Raw genomic sequence first — 19,793 nt, 5'->3', positions numbered from 1 at the left:
AAGTTGAGGTTGGAACAAAGCAATCAAAAGTATAAGGAGAATGCTGATCAGTCTAGAAGACACCATGATTTTCAAGTTGGAGATGAGGCGATGGTTCATCTAAAGAAAGGAAGATTCCCAGTTGGAACATACAGTAAGCTGAAGATGAAGAAATTTGAACCTTGTAAGATCTTGAAGAAGTTTGATAGTGGTAATGCATATGAAGTTGAGTTAACTGATGACATGGATATATCTCCTATTTTCAATATTGCTGATTTGTATAAGTATCATGAGTTAGATGATGAAGTTGTTGTACCTGATGATTATCCTAAGAAGCAAATTGAAGAGGTTGAATAGATACTGGATCAGAGAGTTGGTAAAAGTACAAGAGGAAAAGACTACTATGAATATTTGGTGAAGTGGAAGAATAGACTAGTTGAAGATGCTACATGGATTTCTCAATTTGAGTTAGATTCAGCTCAGGTTGTGACACTTGCATGATTCAACAGAATCATTTTCTCCAACCCTAGTTGTCTAATGCAAGAGCATCCTGGGTTTCCTTGTAATCTTGCACCTTTGTTCTTTCTGCTAGTTGCTACTGAGTTTCAGTTTCCAGTTGCTACCGAGTTCCAGTAGCTTTAGTCGCTATCGAGTTCCAATTTCTAGTTGCTACCGAGTTCTAGTTGCTAGTTGCTATCGAGTTCCAGTTGCTATCGAGCTCTAATTGCTAGTTGCTACCGAGTTCTAGTTTCCAATTGCTACCAAGTTCTAGTTGCTAGTTGCTACTGAGTTCCAGTTGCTACCAAGTTCATAGTTGCTATCATGTAATCCCTTTGGATGCTGACCTCGTATGGATGCTGAGTGCCAGTTTTGGAAAGCTTTCTTTTGCCGAGTAATTTGTGGCTGGTTCCTATTTGTGCCGACTTTGCTCACATTTAATTTTGGTATAGGTAGTTATATTTTCTGAGAGCCGACTTGTGGCTTCTCTATGTTCTAGAATGTTTTGTAAGCCATTTTGGCAAGTATAAATAGAGTGCTTAGGCTTAGATTAAAGGCAAATTTTGGGAGAGTTTAGAAAGAGCAAGGATATGGGTTTGGAAATGTGAATTTGAAGTTGGATCATGGATCTAGAAGTTGTATTCTATATCTGGCCGTAACCCAAAAGGCCTTATAGTTGGGCATGTATGCTGTTTACTTGATGAATTAATAAAGATATCTTGTTCCCTCTCCTTGGTGATGTGTTTTCTGCTATGTTAACTCTTGCAGGGTGGTTTGGATAGTTGGGTGAGCCTTTGGCCCTAGTTATTCACACTATTGCCTACGTCAAATCGCTCGATCTATCAAACCATATCCCATAGTTAGATGTTCCTTTCAAACATTTGAATATCCTCTTTACTACTACATAATGATATTCCTTAGGAACAACTTGAAATATAGCCTCAATCCTGCTGAATTTGTTATAACTGGTTTGGTGTGAGTAAGATATTGCAAACCTCCAATCATGGATCTATATTTCTTCTACTCAACTATAGGTGTCTCATCCTTGTTGGATAACTTGTGACTAGTTATCATAGGTGTACCAATAGGTTTACAAATTTCTAATCCAAACCTTTTCAACAAATCCTTCAAGTACTTAGCTTGTGAAATGAAGATGCCATCATTATTTTATGCAATCTAGAATCATAGGAAAAACTTCATTTCTCCTATAATGCTCATTTTAGACTCATTCATCATCTCTTCAACAAATTTATCACTTGCTTAATCATTTCCTACAAAACTGATCTCATCAAAAAATACTATTATTATCAGTAAACTATTCTCAATTTCTTTCAAATACAAGTTACTATTTGTCATACCTTTAGCAAATCCAAGTTTTTCCAAATAGCTATCCAATCTTGCATATTAGGGTTTAGGTGCTTGTTTTAAATCATATAGAGCTTTTTTTAGTCATCATATCATATTATTTTCTTCTATTATAGGGAATCCTTTAGGCTTCTCAATGTAGAATTCTTCTTCAAGTTCTCCATTCAGGAAGGCTGACTTGACATCTATCTGATATACCTTGAAATTCTTGTTAGCTACATAAGCCAAGAACATTCTCACTAATTCCATTCGGGCTATAGGAGCATATGTCTCCTCACAGTCAATTCTTTCTTTCTATGAATATCCTTTGCATATAATTCTAGATTTGTTCCTCACAAATTCACCTTGTTCATTCATCTTGTTTCTAAATACCTATTTAATTCCAATAACATTCTTGTCTTTAGGCTTTGGAATTATCTCCCAAGTATCAATCTTCATAATCTGATCTAGTCCTTACTTCATTGCTTTGATCATCCTTACATGCTTCATGTACACTCTTTGGTTCTACTTGAGAAATTAGACATAATTCCTCATTAACTATGTTTCTTGTCATCACACCTTTGTCTTTGCTCCCAATTATCTACTCAGGAGGATGATTTTTTGTCATGTTCCTACTAGAATTAGGATTTTCCATCTCAACTCTTACCTCATTTCTTGGTTCAAAACTATGTTCTCCTCTTTTCTCAACATCATTCTGCAAATAATTGTTAGTCTCAAAGAATATCTCAATATTCTTGTTAATAATTCCAGTATTGTCTTCTTCTTCATCATAATTTTAATTTAACATCTTTTCCTTTATTCCAAACTTTTCATCAATCTTTTTATTGGTGCATTAAACTATTGTCTTGGTTATATGATTAAAACATATGTATGCCTTATTTTTCAATGAGTAGCCAAGAAGCATACCTTCATCATTTCTTGGTTCAAACTTACCAATGTCATCATCTCTCTTAATGTAACATTTGTTTCCAAATATTCTGAAATACTTAACTGATGGTCAATAACCAAACCATAATTCATAAGGTGTCTTGTTCATACCTTTTCTGATCTGTACTCTTTTTAAAGTATACACTATTGTATTGACTTCTTCTCTCCAAAATGTCTTAGAAACATCATTTTCAAACAACATTGCTCTTTTTGCCTCTACTACTAATCTATTTCTTCTTTCTATAATCCCATTTTGCCCAGGTGTTCTAGGTAAAGATGGTTTTCTTTTGATTCCATTCTCTTCACAAATCATGTTAAACTTTCTAGAGGTGAACTCTCTTATCTCAAAATTTTTATCTTAGCACCGTATTCATTCTCAACTCTATTCTTAAATATCTTAAACTTCTCAAAAGCTTCAGGCTCATCTTTAAGAAATGCTACCCACATCATTCTAGTGAAATCATCAATGAAAATCATGAAATACCTTTCACCATAGAATCCTCTTGTTCTTGAGGGACCACTTAGATCTGTGTGAATTATCTCTAGCTTCCTTGTGGTTGTAAACTTATTGCTAGGATGTGATACTTTCTTCTAATTAGCTAAAATACATTATTTGTAAAAAAATTAGTAGACTTTTTTTTATCTTGGGCATGTTTCTGATTCCAAATGTGCTACTAACTTTCACAATATTATCAAAGTTTATGTGATAGAATCTTTTATGCCACAACCAATTATTGTCCACTTTAGCTACTAGATGAGGCTGAGGCATAGTATGCAAGAAGAGGGAGATGGATATTGACTACCTAATGATAGTGAGGCATAGAATGCAATAAAAATATGTGTGTGAATGAGTATCCATAGAATATGGTGTACATTGTTACAATGATCTCCCCAAGGAAGGAAAGAAAGAGATTGTTGATAAAATTCTTGTTTACAATAGTTCTCCAATGAAGGAGAAGAGAAGGAAGTAGATTTTTCATTTGTTTGAATTGAAGAAACTACACATAAAGGTACTCAACAGTTGTCATGTATATTATTTTGTTTCATGTCTTTGTAAGTGCAACATGATATTTATGTGCATAATAATGTTTTGTGAAGTGATGAATTGTTTTATGATAGGCTTCTACTAGGGTAGATCATGGAGGCAATCTGCACTCTTCGAAGAGTGATCAAAGGAGGGATATTGAAAGGAGGAACAAAGTTAGCATGCATGATAAACCTTCATCAACAATAAAGGAAATGCACATTTTTTGGGTGACTAATGATGTGTATACTTGAAGAGGTAATTGAGGTCACTATTTGGGGTTATAAGGCTAACTACTCCTTGCCATGATATATTTTATGATGGGACCACAGACTACTGTTTTGGTAGGATAATTTTGACATGGCTTGTGGTGGGAACTTGGAGGGATTGGTTGAGTTGGTAGAGAAGGTTCCTCATTTGAGAAAAAGTCCACATAAATATCCAATTTACTCTTTTGATAGGACAAAGAGGTTGTTGGAAAGGAGGGAAAAATTCAATTCAAAAGAAACAAGAATAGAGGAATATGAGGTATATTGCAATGGAACTGCAAAACATGTATGTTGCTTCCTATTTGACTACATTAAAGTACCATGTTATACCAACATTCTTTCTTCCATATTAGTTCCAATTTCTAAATTAACTTATGGGACATGTTAGGGAAACATTCCCTAGGATACTATCAAGTGAAATTCAAATAGAGAAGAGATGGATGAAGTTCTATATTTTACTATACTCTCTTGCAGGTTCTTTTTTCTAGGGAAATAATTTTGTTTTAGAATGAGGACATTTTGCATATATTGCTTTTTGGATATTGATTTTCCTTTTGATCATCTTTGTGAGAAAAATAAGAGGCTCAAAAAGGTGATGTCTATATATGTTCCAAGAAAAGGTGACAACAATGGCCATCATATATATGGCATCAAGTTTTGGAGACTGTAATAGCTAGAAAAAGTGATAGCAATAGCTATTCCATTATCAAAAGGACCATTGTGAGGCTTTGATCTCTTGGGATTACCCCTCTGGCAATGTACAAGAGCCTGAGGAAGTGGACTGAATTTTATGATGGTGTCAACTCTCTTGCACAAAATAGACAACAGAGGGGGCAATCAAAATGGGCTCTTAATCATAGCCATTTCTAGTGGATTTGTGAATAGCACATTTATGCAACTTATTTGATAATGATTGATGTTTATGTCTCGATGTTTTAATTATGTGCTATTGAATGTTCATGTGAATATTCTAATGAATCTTATGTGTTAATGAATGTTATCATGTGATAATTCATGAATGTTGCATTTTATTAATAGATGAATAAAATAATGAATTTAGATGTTAATGAGGAATTTAGATGTGGGGAGGGGGGAATGAGCTTCCACCTTCATGTGGTTGGCCCTAATTAGTAGAGAATATTAAACTATTCTTGAAACCAAGTGAATCTCAACATTAACCTATGACTGCATGACAACTGACTATGTCAATCTCTTGGTTTTAGGCAATATAGAAGGAGGCCATACTTCAATATGCAATCTCAATTCATATGCATTAGACATCAGGTGGAGCCAAAATATGCAACATGTTTGCATTTTTTTTAGAGATCTTTAATTAGGTATTATAAGTTATAGACCATCACAAATATTATAACGTTGACTCTTATAAGCAAGGGTAATGTCCTTAGCATACAAGAAAATCATGTCTTTTTATGTGTTGGGTTGCTGAGGACATTCTCTTGACCATAGCGACTAGAGTTCTAACATTCACGATGGTCTATAATTTTATAAACTTAATAGACCTATTAAATAAATGTAACTATGGTGCATTTTTTTAGCTCCACCTATTGTCCATGCATATAGAATGCAACTCCATGTGCATTCTTGATTCAAAGTGGCATAATCTTATTTTGGATGTGAGGGGAAAATGACATGTACTAGAAGATGGGGAAATATTGTCACTTTGTAGGTCTGGAAACTTTTTTTGTTATATTTTGTCACACATAGCTACATGAATATGAATATTTTTTCACATGTATATGAATACAATTTCTCACATGAATATGTGTAGTTATATAATATTAAATCTCTTTAAGAATTAGTTTCTACCATGATTATTCTCAACATATCCCCTATTAGTACAGTAAATAGAGGCTCTATTTATGGTAAATAATGATTATTTATATTAATTCGACTTGACCTGCACCTTTTCTAATACATAGTTAAATTGTTAATTGAATTCATATTATTTCTTTAGTACTTATAACTGAATGAAGTCTTCCCATAGATGCATATTGCTTGTAGGGAATTAGCCCTAGGCTAAACATTAAAGGAAATCATAGCTACGTTGTGCTTTTGAAAGTGTCACAGTCGTCATCATAATAAACATCACAACTACCAAAAACATAGTGATATCGTTAACAAAGGTTCATATTTATAGTGATGATGAAATTCATTTTTTTTAACTATCACGCACTATTTCCTTTGTTCTAAAAATGAAAAATTGATGTCGAGAAAGAAGGATTTAGCATGAAGTTTTAGCTTCACTTCCACCGCTCAGTTTGGAATCACAAACACCAAATCAACTATTCTTCCAATCATTAATTCCAATAGTTTACAAGTAGTTTGGAATAAAGTCTATCATTCATATTTTTTGATCTCATGTCAATGCATGATTTTTATTGGGTTTATGTAGTTTAATAAAATAGTTTTAGAGTCCTTCAAGTTTCTATTGTAACATGTGATTCTGCAAGATCAATTTTGATTCCAATTAATTAAGAGAGTTGTTGTTTCATGTAGTTTAGATTGTCATTTCTCCACTTTAAGTTTTAGTAGCTCCAAGATAGTGTATGCACTGGCTTAACATTCTAAAGTTACGATTAACATTTTGTGTTATCTATTTTTGCTATTTTTGAAAGTGATTTTCATGCCCTTTTTGAAATAGAAAAATTCACTATTTCAGAGGGCTTCCTTTCTTATCTTTTTGAAATAGAAAAATTTTGTATTTTGGAAAGGGCATGAAAATCACTATCTCAAATAGTGAAATTCGCTATTTTGCAAGCGTCATTTTTGACAGCCCGCGAAATCATGAATTTTTTATTTTTTTAATAATTCAACTAGCTATCATAATTATGATGGATAGTCCCAACTATAAATTATCACTTCTGCAACATAGCTATCACACATATGTTGCAATTGTGACATCAGAATAGAAGTTTACTCATCATAATTATGACAAACTACCGTCACAATTACAACATCGTGAACGTGAACTCTTGTCCCCCCATCTTCCAAGTTACAATTGTGTTTGTTGTCTCAATTATGATGGATGCCCTCATTTTCATAATTTGCAATAGAAAAAGTCCAACAACAACCTATTCACGGTTCACTTACTAGGGCAATGGGTAGATGTTGCAATTGCAATGGCCTGTAGTCACAAAATGGGCCCAAATGTAGTAGTGTCTAATCTATAAAGAAACTAACTTTGTAGATTCATATCATTATTCTGGTTTATCCTCTGGATCCTTCTTGATCAAATTATTCTTTATAGCTCTTTGGATGTTTTGTCTTCAATCAAATATCCTTCTTAATTTGCATATTTTTATGTTCTTCTTATTCCACATTTCAATTCATAACTTGACCTTTCATATATATGAAGTTCAATGCCAAGTTAGCTTGAATACCATTCTAAACAAACATTTAACATCCACTAGGTCAACTTCTATTAACCATTAAATTGACAAAAGTATTATGATGTAAGTTGGCTAACACTAAAAATGAATCACTTAGTTAACACTAAATTCTTTGGTAACTGACCTGACTCAATTTACACTGAATTTCCTTTCGTAACCAATCTAACTCATTTTACTCTAAATTTCCTTTGGTAACCAACCTAACTCAGTTTACACCGACCAACTAAACTTGGTTCCTTCTTAATTCTGCTCGGTGGAAACTAGAGTCTTCTTCAGTGCCTAACTAAGCTTGGTTAGAGTGTGACATTTTGTGTAACATCAATGATAATATACAATTGAATAATTGATTTCAACAAGAGGATGAATTGAATTCGAAAAAGGTGCTTCCCATGGTGTCCATGCTTAAGATCAAATTTTTTTATCCCAAAAAAAGTTGAACTTCCTTTCTATGGGATTCGATGGAAAAGACAAGAATGAAGTGGACTTGTATGTCCAAATTAATTGGCATCTTATAGAATTTTACATCATTTTATAATGTACCTATGTATTCTCTGAGAAATCTCCACAATAGTACTTATTTTTAATACGTGTAATTTTCCTTTCTAAATAGCTAACAACCATTGATAATCCTTGAATTGTTTTATTTATAAAACATTGGCTTTTCTTGCCCATTGATCCAGATAAACCTAACACTGAAAGATGCATTAATAGAAGGGTTGAGCAAAGCTTGCCCTCACAAAACCTAGGCGCCTAAAATATCCTAAAGGTCATTTATGTATTTTATCACTATTAATTATTTTAAATCATTAAATATTGGATATTATGTAACATTCACATTAGAAATATTTCACTTATGAACATAAGTACTCACAAATAATATAATTGAAGATATAAATATATTGTGCATGCATATATTATTTAATAACAAGAGTTGAATTATATGAATATGTAACTTAAAAAATATTAGATATTGTATTTTAAAAAGTAAAAATAATGTATTACAAATAATAACATATCTATGCAAGAGTTGGTGAATGTTTCTCTTTTACCCTATCTGTTGAGATAACTGATGCTCAAACTCATAGTTCAACATAGTTTTTCACAGTTATAATCATACTTACATGTGAGGAATATTTTAATTAAAGATGATAAAGATTTAGAATGTAGCATAATTTTTTATATTTTTTAATTTGTGAACAATTAGTTTAACTCTTGTTGAAATAATGCATGATGAATGCTTAAATAATCCATATAAATACATAGAATATATAAAATAGGAAAAACCAATATATTTGAGAGGCTACAACTTCCATAAAAGCTATCTATTGTAATTAGTTTAGAATAGCTTGCAAGAATGTAAAAGATTAGAATGGAGGATCAATCAAAGTAATTGTGTTTGTGTGTAAATTTTGCAGTGCTCTGCTTTCTCTATTTTTCCTCTATTTCAAAGCCTACACTTGGTATCAAAGCATAAAGACTTGAACTTGTTAGAGATAAGAGTGTTGAGCAATACATTATTAGAGCTAGCTAGCAAAGGTAAATTACTAGTGTAAAATAAAAAAATTCAATGGGGAAAACAAAAAAAAAGGTAAAGAAAGAAACTAAAATTACAATTTGTGGAAAAGGTATTTTGAATGGTGAATTGAAAAAATTAGAAAAGTGTAATTTAGAATTGCTGGATAATTTGAAAAGGAAAGTAATTCATGAATCTTTATGTCAATTTCAAAATCTTGAAAGGGAATTTAAAATGGGTAAAAAAGAAAATGAAGAATTGAAAGAAAAATTAATACTATATGAGGAAATCAAGGAGAATAAAGATTCAGGTAAGAAGTACCTAAATGTTATGGAAAGAGATAATGATATATTGAAATCAAAGCAATTAGTATTTGATGTTGCATGTGATATGTGCGATTTGTGTCCATTTAATATAGATGATATAAACGAAGCTTCTCAGGATAAGGAAGTTGAAAATGAAGGTAAGTGCACATTTGTAGGTATAGATGGAAATTGTTATGATGATAAAAATGGATTAATTAAGATTAATATTGGTTTAAAGATTATTCAGAAAATGAGTTTTAAAGGAAGCAAACTAGGAAATAATGGGCAAGGCGTGAAGGAGCCCATCGAGCCCATTTAGAGGTCAAAATTTGAAGGCCTTGGATTTCGTAAGCGAGATATATCTAATGTTGCTAGTATTGCATGTTCAAACAAATCAGTTTAGAGTAAGGAATGCATTTCATGTTCCCATTGTCATAGGGAAGGACATCTAGTAGATAAATGTTGGGATCTTCACCCTTGTTAGATTTATGGGTTGAAGAGTCATAGTGAAAAGACTTGTTGGAATAAAGATTGCGGTGGACAATCTACAAAAAATTGTATACATATTGATTATGGATGGATCAATGGATCCTAATGGAAAAAAGTGACAAGGATATTGAGAATGTTGTACAAACCTCCAAGTTTGCATGTTAAAAGTGATAGTGGTGGATCAAGGTTCAGATGTTTAAGTGAAGTAGTCGATGACTACTTGTTCCGATTGACACATGGATGTGTCATAAGTTGTACAAACCTCTAAGTTTGCATGTCAAAAGTGATAGTGGTGGATCAAGGCTTAGATGTTTGAGTGAAGTAGTCAATGACTTCTTGTTCTGATTAGCACATGGATGTGTCATGAGTTGCATAAACTTCCAAGTTTGCATGTAAAAAGTGATAGTGGTGGATCAAGGTTCAAATGTTTGAGTGAAGTAGTCGATGACTACTTGTTCTAATTGGCACATGGATGTGTCATGAGTTGTATCGACCTCCAAGTTTGCATATCAAAAGTGATAGTGGTGGATCAAGGTTCAGATGTTTGAGTGAAGTAGTCAATGACTGCTTGTTCTGATTGGCACATTGATGTGTAATGAGTCAAGGTTCAGATGTTTGAGTGAAGTAGTCAATGGCTTCTTGTTCTGATTAGCACATGGATGTGTCATGAGTCTCATGACACATCCATGTGCCAATTCTCATGACTCATGATACATCCATGTGCCAATCAGAACAAGCAGTCATCAACTACTTCACTCAAACACCTGAACCTTGATCCACCACTGTCACTTTTGACATGCAAACTTATAGGTTTGTACAACCTTCTCAACATCTTTGTCACTTTTTGTCAATAGGATCCATTGATCCATCCATATTGTTCACCAATATGATTTGACTAGTGTTATTAGGTAGGCACGCTCACAAACAAATATCACTATAGTAGGACAATTGCTAGAGTGTGCAAGGTCGACACTAGAAATTTTACTCAAAGTTGCACCGACCAAATATTTTTTGACTTGAAACGTGTGTCACAATATTCCAAATTCATAGGTAAGAAGTGACCCAAGCCCAAGTGAGATCCACATTGGAAATTTTAGTCAAATTTGCACTAGCCAAATATTATTTGGCTTGAAATGTCCATCACATTATTCCAAATGCATAGGTCAGAAGTCAAAAGTGACCCAAGCCCAATTGAGGTCCACATTAGAAAAAAATTACTTAGATTTGCACTAGCCAAATATTATTACTCAAATTTACACCAGAAAAATATTATTTGTCTTGAAACGTGGATCGCATTATTCCAGATGCATAAGTTCCCTAAGCTCAACATAGTAGTGGCTAAATCCTTAAGGGCCCATTTGGCTATGGGAAAAGGAATAGGGGAAAATGAATAGCTATTCTGTAATAGAAAATGGGGGTACATATTCCTATTCTCTGTTTGGTTCAGCCAAAATTTGATGGGGAATTCACAGACCCAAAAATTTATGTTTTCCAAAAAAAAAAAAAATTGGAATAGGAATACATATTCCAATTTGACCTACTTAGGTGGAATTGCAAAACCTCTTTTTTGGGCCAAAATTAGAATATGTATTCCGATTATATTTCATGTTCTAATTCTGATTTGGTGCATCCTTTTGAAGAATTCAAAGTTTTAAGAATTTACATATGCCTATTCTGCTTGTATTCCCATTGGTCTTAAGCTAAAAGGGAAGATTGAAAATGTTTGAAAAAAATAACTCTGTCCCCATTGTAAGAAATGTGTTTTAGTTTAGCGTGCTCAACACCTTATCAATATGGATTATGATTGGGTGGTATTTTATTTTTCTCTATTTTGTTATTTCCTTGGTGTATCTCTAGCTCCATGATAGTCATGGGCAGCGATATGCTGTTGTAGACAGACTATATTCTACTCTTCATTTCTACTGGTCATTACTCCATTCTAGGACATTTTAGAGAGGCTGTTTAACTATTTCATGTGTAGCTCTCTATGATGTTTAGGGACAACAATACTGTTGTAGAGAGTCTGCTCAATGTTTATTTATTGTAATCCTCTAATCCATTCTTTTCATTAAGAATGAGAAGAAAACACTTTTCAACGCTGAGGAAATGAGGGCTAGTAGCACGCAGTAGGCCTACAACGGATTTGCGTGCTAGATAAACTCACCACACTCCATGTTTATTTATCTCATTCTGTTCTTCCTCTCAACTTAAAATACCCCCTGTTTTCACGGTTGTTAGCATTTCTGTTCCAGCTACCATTTTTGTTATCCATGGCATCTTTCACCTCTTCTCGCCCTCGCCCATTCTCTCTAATTGAACTTTCCCAAGGGTCGAGACCAGCAGAAGAATCTCCAAAAGAGTATGATGTGTTCATCAACCACAGAGGCCCTGACATTAAAACAACTTTGGCTCTCCAGCTTTACAAGTCCCTTTTCAAGGAAGACGTGCAAAACTTTCTTGATTCCGAAGAGAAGGAAATTGGATGCTCGTTGCCTTGTACAATTACGATTGCCATCAGATCCGCTACAGTTTACATCGCTATCTTTTCCCCAAAATATGCAGAGTCAGCCTAGTGCTTGGAGGAGCTGCTCCTGATGTTAGCAACAGAAGCCATAATCATTCCTGTGTTTTATGGCGATGTGCAGCCTTCTGATCTCCGTAATGTTGAGAAAGGGAAGTATGCATATGCATTTAAGACCCATAAAGACAAGGGGAGGTATTAAGAAGAGAAGCTTAAGGCCTGGGAAGAAGCCCTGAAAAAAGTTTCATGTATCGCTGGCTATTTATCGGAAAACTACAAGTAAAAATTCTTCTATGCGCTTTTGAATCATTTCTTTTAACTTCTCAAGAAATTTATTGTTTTTAGTCAGCATAGATGTCTTCTTTATGAAATCCTGTTTTCCCTTATTATTTCAGCGACGACAATAATCTATGTGAAACGATAGTGAAAGAAGTGAAGAACGAATTATGGAGGAAACAACCCGAATATGTTGCAGAACATCCCGTGGGACTTGAGGAGCTGGTGCAAAAATTTGAAAGATTTTACCAGGAGAGAAAGGTGAAAGAGCGAGCCAACATTTTGGGCATTGTTCAACCGAAAACGATCAGAGTACCATGAGGCATGTTTTCTAGCTAATGTTCGGGAAGCAGATAAAATGGGTAAACTGCCTTCTTTCCAGAGTAAACTTCTCAAAGATCTGCTTCGCGAAGATCATCACGAATTCGGATGCAGAGAGGATGGAATAAGCCTCCTCAAGAATTGTTTCAAAAACCAAGACAAGCGTTTCCTTATCATTCTAGATGATATTGATCATTTGGACCAGTTGGAAGCTTTTCCTGTCTTGGAAAAGTTAGATAGCAGTTTAGCGATTGTTACAACCCGTGATGAAGGCGTGCTCATAAACGCACGGATTTCTATTTGTTATAAGTTGAATACTATGAATTTATACCATGGATCACAACTATTTTGTTTGCACGCCTTCAAGACACCACATCCGAGTAATGAATACAGGGAAGTTGCTAAGGCCTTCGTAGATGCATGTGGAGGCTTACCCCTGTATCTTCAAGTTCTAGGAAGACATATTAGTGGTAGAAATGTTGATGAATGTTGGCAGGATTTGAATAAATATAAGAGCTTACTGCATGGAGACATAAAGGACAGTCTCAAAATAAGCCTGGAGAGATTGGATCCAGAGGAAGAAAACGTGTTCATGGATTAAGCCGAAGAGCGTGGCCATCAGAGAATGGGAGGGATCCAGAAGGAACGCTCAGAGTGCATCGAGAAAACTAAAAGAAAAAGGGCTTGTGGAAGAAATTGAATATAGGTGGAATTATATGGAGCCTGTATTAAGAATGCATGACCTTCTGCGTGACTTGGGAAGAGAAAAAGCAAAAGACCTGCAATCTCCTCGTCGCCTGTGGAATCCCAATGATATTAGATATTTGGTTGGTTCTTTAATACCCGTTGCAATATCTTTGCCATATTGAATCATTCTTTTTCTTAATGTACGACAATTTTTTGTGTTAGCTTAGTTAGCTTATTTAGCAAGTAATTGTTTTGACAAATACTTGTTAAATAATTGACCATTTTTGTAAACAATTAGAAATCGACTTGGTTAGGATTGTTAAGTTGTTTTAATTTTGACCGTCGATTGTAAAACGATCTTGGTTGTTGGTTTACCAACAGGAGTAGCATAAAAGGAGGTCGGGGGGCATTTGGAAAGAAAGAAGTTTGGAGAAACATTTGCAGTGCTAGCAAATGAGTTTGTAAGCTTGCAGTATTAGCAAACAGTTTTGCAGTGTTAACAAACAGTCTTGCAATGTTAGCAAGGGCGCAGTATTAGCGTGGCAATAACAGTGAGGAATATCAACGAGAAAAATTAGGAGGTTGTCGGAGTTTTGCCAGTGAGAGGCAAGAAATTTTGTATCTCTTGATTTGCTGAAGTTTAATATAATTCCTCATCTGTAGAACTAGTTTTCCCTTAGGAGTTTTTCCAGGGACAATTTGTCCGAAAATATTGTGTTTATTGTGTTGCGCATTTCTTTACATATTTTATAAGTGAAGTTGCAATTGTGTTATTTTTTGATATTAGTTGGAAATTTGTTTTCAGCAGTTTAATAATCATTTACGATAAGAAATTAATGATCAGTGACTGCAATAGTTAATTTTCACATTTTGACCATGATTTTTAAATGTAGAAATCAATGGGTTTTAAAAAAATACTTGACAGCAGTGCCAGTGCTAATTTCAGGTGTTTCCATTCTATGGAAGAAAGATCCATGGATGCTAAAATTACATATTTTTTGGCATATTCGGAGGGCTGGATTCCGGAACCGGCTTCTTTGCTATGGCTTGAACTTGACTTCAATCGGCAGCAATTGGAATGCATTCCTCCGTGGATTCCTCTAAAAAAGTTGGAGTTTTTGAAAATAATGAAAGGAGATCTCAAAAGGTTGTGGCAGAATGATGAAGAGGTGTGTTATCTTCATTGAAAAATGACTTTTCCATTATGTAATGACAACCTTTTACTCCTATTGAATGTTTGAGACAAATTTATTCTGAATTTCAGGTACCTTCCTATCTGAAAAGCCTGCAGCTTTCTCAAACCGTTTTTGTAGAGGGACCAGATCTGTTTGGCAAGTCAAGTCTTTTAGAAAATATATCAGTAACTGTAGATGACATGACAGTTCAAGGGTGGTCCTTTTTAGAATCCCTTATACTTAACCATTTATGTTTGTTTTTGGGGCCTTCTAAATTAAGTGTAGAACTGGCGTCAGGTAGAAGTGGAGAGCCAACTACTTTCAAGTCTTTATCTTCGTGCATATATAATTTCTCTAGTAAGTTCAGATTAAGAGGAATATTGGATTTGAATAACAGGGGACAGTCCCTCACCGTTCGATGTCCCATGGGTAGCCTTCAAAAGCTACAGATTGTTGGCCAGCATCTTGTAACCAAGGTCCTGGTTAGCGGATATCATTATCCCGACATCAAATCTCTTGTGCTTAAATCAATGGAGGGCCTGATTGAGCTAGACTTGAAAATGGTAACAAGCCTCAACAATCTTGAGTTGACAAACTGTAAAAACTTGAAAATTGTGTCAGGAATATCTGGTCTTCCAAATCTTGTGACCTTGAACATCAATAGATGTTCAGAGCTTGAAAAATCACCGCTTCTTACACATCTCACAATGTTACAGACGGTACGAATTGGTATTTGTGAAAAGCTGAACCGTCTTGAGTTGCATACATGTGAAAATTTGGCATCTTTCGTCCTTACTTCCATGGAAAACCTTGTTACTGTGGATTTAGAGAGGATGCCTGCATTGAATACTCTTCAGCTAAATGATTGTCACAGTTGTAAGAGTGTGTCAGGTATTTCTAAGCTTGCAAATATTGTAACTCTGCACATCAATAAATGTTCAGAACTTGAAGTAATGCCATGTGTTAGAATAAATTAATTATTTTCCAAACAGTCAGCATTTTCCAGAATGTTCAGTGGTCGGTGGTCAGCACAGACCACTCATTTTCCATGTGCAGCCAACCATTCAGCTGTCCATTTCAACTGTCCATTATAAATTCCATAGCTAACTTCTTCCTTCAGTCTACTATACATTTATAATGTATTTGCTTATAAATAGAATGGATTGGGCCTGTGTTCAGTAGAGCCCATTTTCTGAGTTTCTCCATGGCTTCTCTTCTCTATGACTTTCTCTCTTGTTTAGTTTTTTTTTTGGTCTTGTGCTGTAATTTTCATCATGGTATCAGAGCTTATGGTAAATGATCCAAAAGTCTTGAGAGAGCAGTGACTGAAATATTGTGATTGAAAGATGTGGAGTGAAAGCTTGTGATATGATTGCTAATGTCTTGTGAAGAAGGCTACTGTTGTGAGAAGGCTGCCCATTATGGAGCTGGATTGAAGTTCTGTGAATGTTAATTTGTTAAGTGAGCTGAAAGAGGAAAAAAGTGTTGCAAAGGAGATCCAAAGAAATTTTCTCAAAAGAGATTGTTATCATGTGTGAGAGTGAATGTTCAAGCCATTGTGAAAGATGATTGATATTGTCTTTGAATGGAAGATGGTTGGTGGTGTATTTGGGCAAAGAATGTGATTTGTGATGTAGTCAGTTAACGAGGCAGCATATTGTGTTAAAGGATAACTCGTGCTAAAGAAAGATATTGCTAGAAGGAAGAGAAAATTGAAAGTATAATATTGTTGGAAATGTGTGAAATTGGAGTGGATAATCAAAAATAAAGAAGCATTGCTGATTTGAAGCAACTCAAGAGTGTTGGATTGCTATTAATGCGGGAATGTCAAGTTGTTATTCATATGTTTGTGGGATGTGGAGCAACTTTGTGCAAGCGGGAGAGCCAAAGATTGCATACATATTTCTAATGTGACAAGAAAATATCAAGGGAGTGCTATGAGAAAGAGAGAAGCCATGAAAAGAAGGAAGCTAAAATTGAAGGTGAAAGCTAATTTTGTTATTATTAATAGTACTTTATTATGTGTTTTTATTTGAAATATGTGTAGAGTATTATAAGTCATTTGTAGGAGTTAGCATTCATTATGAAAAGAGATGGCATGCTAGAGTTTGTTGTCATGGTGCAAAGGTCTGTGTGTGTGCTGATTGGATAAAAGTGTTGAGATTGAAAGTGAGAATTTGTCTATCTAATTATGAAAGATACGATGTTCTTGATAGTGGTCATGTAACAGAATTTGGTTGCATTGATATCCCCCAATCAAGTGATGAAAATTGAATTAGTAATGATTGTTAATGGGCTATGTGAATGTATGGGGTGCATTATCGGTTGTGCCCAACACCCCAAATATTTTTGGTTTGACATATTGATGAACCATGTATGTGAAAAAGATTCCTATAGAACTGGCGAGTATAGCGGCTGGGTACCCATGTATCTCGGTAGATGGATTTTTTTTTATATGGACTCAATAATTAGTTTGATACAGGTACAAAAGAGAAAGGCCCAGAGTGATGATAGTTTCTCCGTAGTGATGATTCGTGGTCATTAGAACCAGTGAGTGCTTGGTTTGTGGTAATCCAAAACCACTTGAGTGCTTGAAGTTTGTGGTGATCTTAAAACCACTTGTGTGATGTTTGAGAAGTTTGTGGTGAACTTAAAACCACTTTGATATTGCATCGGTTATGGGTAATCCATACAACTAGAGTGATTATGATGAGGGAAACAAGATGAGTGAAAGCATTTGATAATTGATTGTAAATGGGTACCTAACAAGGCTTAAGGCCAGGACCCATCGTCTCTAGACTATGGAGGGATTTCTAAAAAAAATAAAAATATGATAATTAATTTATGGGGGGATGTTAGAATAAATAAATTATTTTCCAAACAGTCAGCATTTTCCAGAATGTTCAGTGGTCGGTGGTCAGCACAGACCACTCATTTTCCATGTGCAGCCAACCATTCAGCTGTCCATTTCAACTGTCCATTATAAATTCCATAGCTAACTTCTTCCTACAGTCTACTATACATTTATGATGTATTTGCTTATAAATAGAATGGATTGGACCTGTGTTCAGTAGAGCCCATTTTCTGGATTTCTCCATGGCTTCTCTTCTCTATGACTTTCTCTCTTGTTTAGTTTCTTTTATGTCTTGCTCAATTGAGCTGCCTGCAGACGGTTACAATTTGTAGATGTGAGAAGCTTAATTTCCTCCAGTTCGCTGAGTGCAAAAATTTGAAATCAGTTGAAATATGTTTTCTTTCAAAGCTTTTAGCATTCAGCCTTCGTCACTGTCCTGAGCTTGAAAGCTTGCAAAATCTTGCAGGTCTGAATTGCCTGCAGAGAATTACATTTGATGGATGTGGGAAGCTGAAAAGCCTTCAGTTGTGTTTTTTAAACAACTTGAAGAGCGTTAAGGGTATTGTTGATCTGACAGGGCTTGAAATAACTAAATGTCCAGAGCTTAGGGAGTTGCCGAATCTTGCATCTCTTGAGAAACTTACCATTAAGCTGCAGGACACAGCAGACATTGAAGAGTTGCCTACATTGAGAAATTTGCAACTTCTACAGTGCAGCAATGCAGTTACAAGGAATTTTACTCACAGGTTACAGGTATTTTAATTCTCAGATTATATATGTCATATTGAAAGATTTCCTCTTCCTTTTCCAATGTGTTATGTATCTTAAGCTTTTTCTTCTCCTTTATGCTTAAAAGAACATCGAATTCATGATCAGAAGTTATTTATCCTGGAACTTAGAAGACCTGCAATTTTTCCCTCGGTTAAAAACAATTCACTACTCGTTGTGCTGAGACATTAATTTTTTTTCCTCATATCAGAGGGTGCCTTCAGAGTATATGGTTGCAATTGGGAGCGGAGTTGATGGAACCGAATCAACTCTACGACCAGATTTATTTTCCGACTGCATTGGCGAGGATGCAATCATTCAAATCAATGTCCAGGAAAATGATTTAGAATTCAATCTAAAATCACAAGTAGAACAGGGTTTGCTGGCTGGAATCATTGTATGCACTGTTGTAGTTGTTAATAGCGCTGCTGCACCGGAGTTTCTACAGATAGGACCTTACCCTGGTCCGTACCAGCGCCTGGGCAGAGGAGAATGGATTGTTATAACTGCAATCAACGACCAAGAACTCATGAGACGGTATCTAGATGACTTTAAGAGTTTCCATCTAAAGACTTTGTTAAACCGTTCTGCACTAGAAAAGGTCTGCGTGGTTACTGTGAAGAAAGGCGAAGAATCAAAAACCCTTGCCACTCGTGAAAACTATCATGAATCGCCTACTAAAGAAATAGGTACATGCACATGCTCTGGTGACAATCTTGGTGCAGCGGATTCTACTTAAATGGCCTCTAGTCACCAGATGCATTTTGGTCCTTGCTTGTTACACAAAGAGGTAAAGAAAAGCATTTGCTTGATTTTTAGTAGAGAAACAATGCTAAAATAGTATTGGTGTTAGATTGAATTTATATAACATTTTTACTTGATCTGTCCAGAGAAGAGCAGCTGGCATGTTAATCCTCCATCCCCACTGTTGATGCGAGTTTTGTGTCACTACATAACATATTAGTAATTGGATGCTTGATACAGAATATCAAATACACAATTCCTCTCTTGAAAAGTTATCTCTCATGGGACATGAGTATAACTCTAATGTTCCTTACACCGTTGGATACTCGCTCAGTTTTATCAATGTGATTTGCTGGTAATCACGTAGGCGGCCTTACGTTTTCTTGTTTGAGAAAAATTTGGATCTTGGTGAGAAAATGGAGATGGTGGTTCGGTGTGAATGCTAAATGATGTTGATGGCGCGATGATGGCAATGTAGGGTGAATGGCGATGGAAGGTGAGAATGCCGATGTTTTGGTTTACTTCTCTAACTAACCTCTTCTAAGCATGAAATTTGGCTGCTCAACTACTCCTACTCCTAAAAATGGAAGGTTAGCAGATGGACGGGGATCGAATCTAATGAAGGCTAACCAGCGGCCCTACCTCCATAGATGCAACGCTTCAAAGGA

At 35.1% G+C, this 19,793-nt stretch overlaps 1 pseudogene across 1 annotated transcript; it reads left to right on the top strand.

Moving 5' to 3' along the window:
• The first annotated feature begins 11,863 nt into the window (after positions 1–11,863).
• LOC149570914 (disease resistance protein Roq1-like) lies at positions 11,864–19,396 on the top strand (annotated as a pseudogene). The gene is made up of 6 exons (XR_016359733.1): positions 11,864–12,579; positions 12,696–13,724; positions 14,478–14,753; positions 14,849–15,709; positions 17,893–18,366; positions 18,593–19,396. The product of XR_016359733.1 is annotated as a disease resistance protein Roq1-like (transcript).
• The last annotated feature ends 397 nt before the right edge of the window (positions 19,397–19,793 follow it).

This window comes from Cupressus sempervirens, chromosome 2 (assembly GCF_028749045.1).
Source record: "Cupressus sempervirens isolate cs-2001-9-10 chromosome 2, ASM2874904v1, whole genome shotgun sequence".
In the NCBI taxonomy this organism is placed as follows: Eukaryota; Viridiplantae; Streptophyta; class Pinopsida; order Cupressales; family Cupressaceae; genus Cupressus; species Cupressus sempervirens.
Note: the sequence above shows the minus strand (reverse complement) of the source record. Positions and strands in the feature narration are given on the sequence as shown.